At 55.8% G+C, this 7721-nt stretch overlaps 1 long non-coding RNA gene across 1 annotated transcript; it reads right to left on the bottom strand.

The window, feature by feature from the left end:
- Positions 1-718: 718 nt before the first annotated feature.
- LOC144223287 (uncharacterized) lies at positions 719-2133 on the bottom strand. Its single transcript, XR_013332654.1, has 2 exons — positions 2006-2133; positions 719-1046 (listed from the first exon to the last, which is right to left on the bottom strand). It is a non-coding gene; the product is annotated as an uncharacterized LOC144223287 (long non-coding RNA).
- Between the last annotated feature and the right edge of the window lie 5588 nt (positions 2134-7721).

Below are 7721 nucleotides of genomic sequence, written 5' to 3'. Positions count from 1 at the left end.
GCTCTTTTCTGAGCCCAGGACGGAGCTTTAGAAAAGCGAAGCGATTGAACAAAGGGTGAAACCCGCTNCCGCGCCTGGCAGGGCCCTGCATGCTGACGCCGGGGAGTCTGGAATTCTCCCGCCGTTTCCCAGGCCTGAGGCTCACACGGTGGTCTGCGGGGTGGGGGGCCGTAGGCTTTCCTGGATGCTAACCACCCCAGAGTCCGGGAGCGCCCCACCCGTGAGTCCTCGGTGCAGTTTCCTGGAAGCGCCCTCATTCCGCAGAGGACCTGAGCACTGCTTTCCCAGCGCGTCCTGCAGGATCTCTCTGTGCCACCCACACCCGGACCCACCCTACTCGGCGCCCAGGAGGCCCATCCGAGCTGGCTCCGGACACACTGCCCCGCCTGGCTTCTGCCGAAGGAGACGGGAGCACAGGGGCGGGGCGTGGGGGGGCCGGGAGGGGCGCTGTGCTGATGCGCTCAGGCGGCAGCTTGAGTCCCTGGGACCCCGAGCGCTGTCCCTTCCCTGTCCCCCCGCCGCAAGGCTGGAGGCTGCGCTACCGCTCTGGACATTACTGCTCCCTTGAACCCCGCCCCATCGTGGCCAACAGTTTCTTGCTCAAACCCTCCTCCACGGCACCGGCTCACCTGTGTCTCCTGGGTCCAGCAGGGCCTTGACTGATACCCATTCGAGACNGGGGGGGGGGGGGGTGGATCAGAAACAAGCAACAATAGGGTAGTTTAAAAGGCCACAGTTATGATTTGCACAAAACACTTATGCGTCCCCTGCTGGGGGCTGACTTGCGTCCCCTCCCATCCCCCAGTGGGCCTGTGGTTGGAGGTAGGGTCTGTGAGGAGGTGACTGGATTCAGTGAGCTCTCGGGATGGATCCTAATCTGGTAGAGGAGGTGCCTTATAAGGAGAGGAGGAGGCGTTCTGTGTGCACGGGGTTTGAGGACAGGCGGTGCGGGGTCACCATGACGGGTGGCCGTCCACAGCCCAGGCGGGGGCTCTCATCACAACCGGACTCTGTGGGCGCCCCGACCGCGGACCTCCAGCCGCAAACTGCAAGAAACACAGGTCTGTTGTTCCAGCCCCGCCCCGTCGGGGGTCCTTTGTCATGGCAGCCTGAGCTAGGTCACCCTAATTTCATGTAGGTGCCCAGGTGGCCCACAGATTTGACTCCAGGGTTTTACAGCAAATGAAATACAGGATTCGTTACAGAGTTTCTACTACAGTCCCCTTGCAATGTAAGTTTTAAGTGCCTCTCTGTACCCCCAGTTTTAGATGATCTTGAGCAGAGAGAGAGAGAGAGAGAGACTGTGTGTGTGTGGTGTGTGTGTGTGTGTGCACCTGCACCTTAATTCTTCTTGGAACCTCCTCTTAACCTATTGGTTTCATTCACATACATTAATGATACATACACATTACCCATTTACATATGTCATGTAAGTATATAATATGTACAATATATTATATATAATGACATTAAAACATATAATGTTATATACATGTTACCTGTTACATGCGTAGTACCTGTTATCTGTACATCATCTTTCATGTCCATATCACCTGTTACCTTCACCTTTCAAGTACATATCACCTGTTACATATGTAGCACCTGTTACATACCTATCAGCTGCTACCCCATAGCTCCTGGCTAAGTGGTTAAGCTTAGGTGTAGATGGGCTAAATTTGGCATCAGCCAGATCCTGTTTAATTAGAAAATGGCAGAGTAGAAATATACCTAATTAAGGAAGGGACAGCTCAGAGCACCCAGCCCATACCCCCCCAGCACCTCCCCAACTCAGAGCACCCAGCCCACACTCCCCCAGCACCTCCCCAACTCAGAGCACCCAGCCCACACTCCCCCAGCACCTCCTCAACTCAGAGCACCCAGCCCACACTCCCCCAACACCGCCTCCAGCTCAGAGGACCCAGCACACCCCACAACCCCTCCCCCAGCTCAGAGCACCCAGCCCAACCCCCCCAGCACCGACCCCAGCTCAGAGCACCCAGCCCACCTGCAGATGTCTGAGAGCCATTCACATCTATGCCTGGAGCCCCAAACCTTCCATGGTCTTGACGGCAGGTATGTGCCTGTAGTGGGCATGAGCCTCCGGCTGAAAGCAGCAGGAATTTATCGTCTCACCGCGCTGGCGGCCAGAAGTCTGAAGTCAGGGCATCTGCGCACCCCACCTCCTCTGAGGTTCTGGGTGGAGTCCTTCCTTCCTCGTCTCCCCACCCCTGGTGGTGACCCGCCGTCCGTGGTGTCCTTCAGCTCGGACGTGCCCCTCCACCTCTGCCTCTCTTGCCACATGATGCTCTCCTCTTCTTTCTTTCTTAAATTATTTTAAAAAATTTATGTATTTTGAGAGAGAATGTGAGTGTGGAGTGGGGGCAGAGAGAGAGAAAGAGAAAACCAAGCAGGCTCTGAGCTGTCAGCACAGACCTGATGCAGGGGTCGAACCCACGATCCATGAGATCATGACCTGAGCCGAAAGCAAGAGTCAGATGCTTCACCGACTGAGCCCCGCAGGCGCCCGGCTTTCCTGCTCTTGTGAGGACACCAGCCACGTGGATCAGGGCCACGCTACGCCACATGACCTCACCTTAACTAATCACACCTGCAGTGACTCTGCTTCCAAATTAGGTCACATTCTCAGGCCCTGGGGTTAGAACTTCAACCTGTCGTGTTTGGGGGACACAATCCAAACCATAATGATGCCTCAACCGAATGCTTTTATTTGAGCGATGGGCCCCTGAGTTTTCTCTCGGAGGCATCTTTCTCTAAGCGTTTCTAACAATAGTTTATGTTATAGATTGAGTTTAGTTTCCACTGTACTGATTTTTAAAATGTCACCACCTTGGCCTGACAACACGGTGAGTTTGCTTTTATCCTTAGGAAGGACTGTGTGCTGCTGTCAGATGTCAGCAAGTTTATTTTTAAGTGGACAGGAGAGTCACCTGACTCGTGTACTTCCTGTGGGCTGTCCCTCACCGGGGAGGGCACTGTCGGGAAAGCACACTGGGTGTGGAGGTGAGCTTGGGTTGGATGCCACACGAGTCTGAGTTATAACTGTTCTACTTCTCTGCAACAGATTTTCCAGAACAACCTTTCTGCTCATTGGAATTGGAAGCCTTCCAAATAATGGTTCTGTGTATTACTCACAATTTGACAGCACAGCTACTGCCTTCTATTTGCCTTAAAATAAGAGGTCAAGAGGTTTTGACTTAACCTAGGGTTGAACAAAGGTAGCATGTCCACAAAGGTGAGCTATGAAGTGAAATCTAAAAAACCCAGGAGTGCTGTGTTGCGGCCAGAGCCATTCTTGTCTGCTGGCTAAGTGCCCAGTTATTTCTGTGGGAGGGAAGCAGCTCAATCAAGGTATTGTCTATGTTTTTTATTGCTTTAGAAAGGGGTCTATGACTTGGGGCAGTTTTATTATTTTTTTTTAATGTTTATTTATTTTTGAGACAGAGCACAAGCAGGGGAGGGGCAGAGAGAGAGGGAGACACAGAATCCGAAGCAGCTCCAGGCTCTGAGCTGTCAGCACAGAGCCCGATGTGGGGCTTGAACTCATGAGCTGCGAGATCATGACCCGAGCCGAAGTCAGACGCTTAACCGACTGAGTCCCCCAGGCAAAGAGTTTGTTCTTAAGAAGCGGCCCCTTCCCTCGGACAGACAGACAGCACTAGGATGGCCAGGGTTTGAGAAGACAGGAAGGCCACCGTGTCCTAGTCCAGTGACGAGGCAGGCGTGAGGTCCGGGAAACGTGGCCCTCTCGAGGAAAGTGACTACCATTAGGGTTACCTGGCTGGTTGGGAGCTGGGAATTGCTCCTCGCCCCTTCTCGGTATGTTTGCCTTGAGAAACATTTCTCTGAATAAGGTCTGTTTCTCCATCCTCTTCTTGAAAGTCTCCCCGGATGGACAAAGGTAAGCCAGACCCAAACTCCCTCGCTCCCCAAACCAAAACCTTAGCCTCCTGTTGAAATAACGTTTAAGGAATTGCTGACTGAGGACAGGCTGTATTTTTCCCTATGCCCAGACTTAATTAGTTTGGACCAATAGCCTGGATTTCTTTCCACTCTGTCTTGAATGATAGTTACGAATGACTCAACCTTCCATGCTGGTAGGGGAAGTTCTCAGACTCACAATGTACTCCATGGCCGCTATTTACTGAGTCCCTGCTGAGTACCAGGTGGCCATTGACTGAGTGCCTATTGTGTGATGGGTTTATATTATGGGTTTTGCAGACACCATCTCATGTAACCCTTACAAAGCTGGGTGACGTACCCAGTGGGCTCTGAATCACCTCTACAGAGAGGCCAAGAGATTGCCCTGAGACCATCAACAGGCCCCTGTGCTGAGGATCTGAGAATCCAGCCCTTCACATTAGGCGGTAACATTCTTGGGCACAAGTGAAGCGCCTGCCTTGTTCCTTGGGCTTCTTGGAAGGGCCCACAACTTGGAGAATTAGGACTATAGCTTCCCTGTTGCCCTTTCAGGAAGGGGGCCTTCTGTACAAGAAAGACTCCATGACTCCATTCAGCAGCAGTTCTGAGTGAGGTCGCCTCCCATATTCAACAGCATCAACCACCCCCAGAGCTGAGGACCTGTTCGGGGGACCCCCTAGCCCTCTGCTGTCATTTTGGCATCTCTGTTTCCGTCTGCTCCCCGGACTCAACACCAGCCCCGAGTGGGTGGCCTGCCCTGACCCAGGACTTCAAGTAGGAATGCATCTTAAAAAACATCCCCTCCGGGGCGCACAGCCGCAGCAAAGCAGGTCACGCGGGAGGAAACTGTGTCTCACGGCTCCCCCTCTGCACCGTGCAGGGCACTGCCCTCCGGGGAGGGGGACACGGAGTCTGTTTGTGTTGTAGCGATTGCTCACGTGATCTGGAAAGACAGACTCTGGGGGCTGAAGCAGGACGTGTCCTTCTACATTTTAATTGCTTCCAAGAACGATCAGATAATTGCCTTCCTTTGAAAGATCCCTGAGAATATGCTGAAGTGTCCCAGCAAAACAAAAGAGTCTCTGCGCGGTTTCTATTCTCTGCCAGCTCTGCTGGTGGGAACTGAACGCCCGGGGAAGGGGCAGGCTGACGGGGAGCCGGGCCCCTGGGCGAACATCTCCCTCCTCGAGGGATGGGAGTGAGCCGTTCTAATTAAGAGGGGAAGGTGAGACTTCCACCACACTGGCCCGAGCCCCCCCTCCAGCGGCACTGGCTGAAGGCAGGAGAAAATACGAGGCGGGTCTCAAGCCCGTGCCTCCGCGAGCTTGGGCGTGTAATTCATCGCCATCCTGTTCAGAATGGCTTTACATGGAGATTTTTAGAGACTTAACTGCTTTTGTGAATCAGATGTGACTCATTTCTGCCGGTCCTTAGAACCCCCTGGTCTGAACAAGTAGATGCTCTTGTAAGGGAAAAGAAAGGAAAGGAAAAAAAGAAAAAATGCACGTTTTTTGGGTGCTTTCTGTGTTTTATCATCAAGATTACTGGGGAGAATAGCCAAAGCGAGATTTTCGGCTATGACTGGCTTGCAGCTGAGAGTGGGCATCTGTGTTTGCATTTTCAATGGAGAAGAGATTCTTTTTGTGTCCAGGAGTCAAGGGTGTCGAGGATTGCTGCCAGGGTCGGATGCTCCGGCCACAGCGCGCCAGCGTCGGAAGGACCTTGGCGTTGGGCTCTAAACCCCTGGGGGCAGGCACAGGTGCTGGGTGCCTTTGCAGAGAGCCAGGGGCCACTGCGCCTGGAGGGGGTCCATCCATCAGCCCCTATTTCTGGGGGCCATGGAGCCGGGTAATGGGGCCCTGCAGACGTTCTGAGGGTAAATCAGTGTTGTCCAAGTGCTTCCTCAAGGCCGAGTCAGGTGCTGAGCTCTCAAAGGCAGGTGATTGGCTTAGAGCGTAGGGGATCGGTAGAAGGCTCGGCGCCTCCACGGTTGGCTGAGGCTCTGCAGCCATCCTTGTGCTGACTTGTGTGCCGAACTGACGTCCCCTGGTTTCGCTGTCCCGTCGTCCTGGGATTCCGGGGCTGTTCCCAAGTCCTCACGCCCCCTCCCCCAGACTAGACCGTCGGCAAGGACTGCAAGCATTCCCACTCCAGCAGGGGTCCCCACCGGGGCTGGGATTGACCCCATGCCGCGTCAAGGGTGCGGGAGGGGCTATGTGCTTCTGTCCCCTTCTCTTGCCTTCTGACCTTGGCCCTGAGAAGTGTGTCTCAGGTAGCTACAGGTCAGGGAGGCTGAGCCCAGCCCAGCCAGCCCGCGGCGGAGCAGAGGCTCCAGCCCACATCGTCTGCGAGCATGCCAGCAGGGGTGACGGAGCCTCTGATTTTCAGGATTCCGTTTTTACTTCTTTTTTAAATGTGTATTTATTTTTGAGAGGGGGAGGGGCAGAGAGAGAAGGAGACACAGCATCTGAAGCCGATTCCAGGCTCTGAGCTGTCAGCACAGAGCCCGACGCGGGGCTCGAACCCTTGAGCCATGAGATCATGACCTGAGCCGAAGTCGGACCCTCAACCGACTGAGCCCCCCAGGTGCCCTGAAGCCGTCTCTTAACAGCCCAGCCGGAGAGGGCGTTTGCATCCCCGGGCCCCGCCTGCAGGCTCCGTGGAGCCCGTTGCTGGCCGGGGACACGTCCCGCAGAAGCCAGCAGAATGGCCGGTAAGTGTTCTGTCCCCAGAACAAGGGGCTGGGGACGTCAGAGGACATGCGGCGCAGAGGTTCAAAAGTCCAGAATCACCGGTGGGACCGGCGGCGGCGGGAAGTGTGCCCCCCACGCCCCCGGTGGCCCGGCTGTCCCACAGTGGGGGCGGGGTGCACGGCTTTGCCGGGAGCTGCCTGCGGAGAGAATCGGCCCGATGGAACCAGGAGCGGTGCAGGCGGAAGTCGTCAGCCCTCTGTCCCCGAGTCCACACAGCCGAGATCCGGGGCCCGGCCTCCTGCGGCCAAGCGCCCCCTGACGAGGCCCCCACAGCCGTGCTGTGCACGCCCCTGCTTGGCAAACCCTCTCCTGCAAGAGCTCTTGCAGTTTTTACGGGCATTTTTTTGTTTCTGAGCCCCATCCGTGTGCCCACGGGATGGGCGGGGGCTGTCCAAGCCCAGTCCCTGCGTGTCATGGGGACCAGTGCGGCTGACAATCGGCTCTCGGTGTTCTCAGAAAATGTGGTCTCCCAGGAGGCAGGGCGGCCCCTGGAATCACGCCCTGCTTGTTCAGCCCGCCCTGGGGAGGGGGACCGGGGGGCCGCCGGGGGGGCAGGCTTGCCGGAGCCGGGGGACTTGGCCTCCCCGGGGTCTGCGCCTTCTGCTGCAAGTCCGATCTGGTTTACGGTTCAGTTACTCTTTTCAGCTCGTGTGGGGCATCGAGTCCTGGTCCTGCCAACGTGGAAGGAAGGCTTCTCTCAGATGCGCTGCGCCCCCCAGTGTGCATGTTCTTTGAAATCAGCGCTAATAGATGAGCGGAAGAAGAATTCAGCGACTCTGCGTCGCAGATTCGTATCTAGACAGAATTCCAGCCCCCTTCCCACGGTCCCCTGGGGGCTCAACAGGGTCCCCTGGCGGGATACTTACATCTTGAGTCCGGTTACCGTGGATGTGACCTTATCTGGAAGTAAAGTGGTTGCACAGGTGGTTAGATGCCAGGGGAGGCGGTGCTGGCGGAGGGTGGTCCTCACCCAGCACGGCCGGGGTCCTCATGAAGAGACGGCAGCGCCATGTGAAGACGGGGCACACA

This window comes from Crocuta crocuta, unplaced genomic scaffold (genome assembly GCF_008692635.1).
Source record: "Crocuta crocuta isolate KB4526 unplaced genomic scaffold, BGI_CrCroc_1.0 scaffold31, whole genome shotgun sequence".
NCBI lineage: Eukaryota > Metazoa > Chordata > Mammalia > Carnivora > Hyaenidae > Crocuta > Crocuta crocuta.
This window is presented reverse-complemented; position numbering and strand designations above follow the sequence as displayed.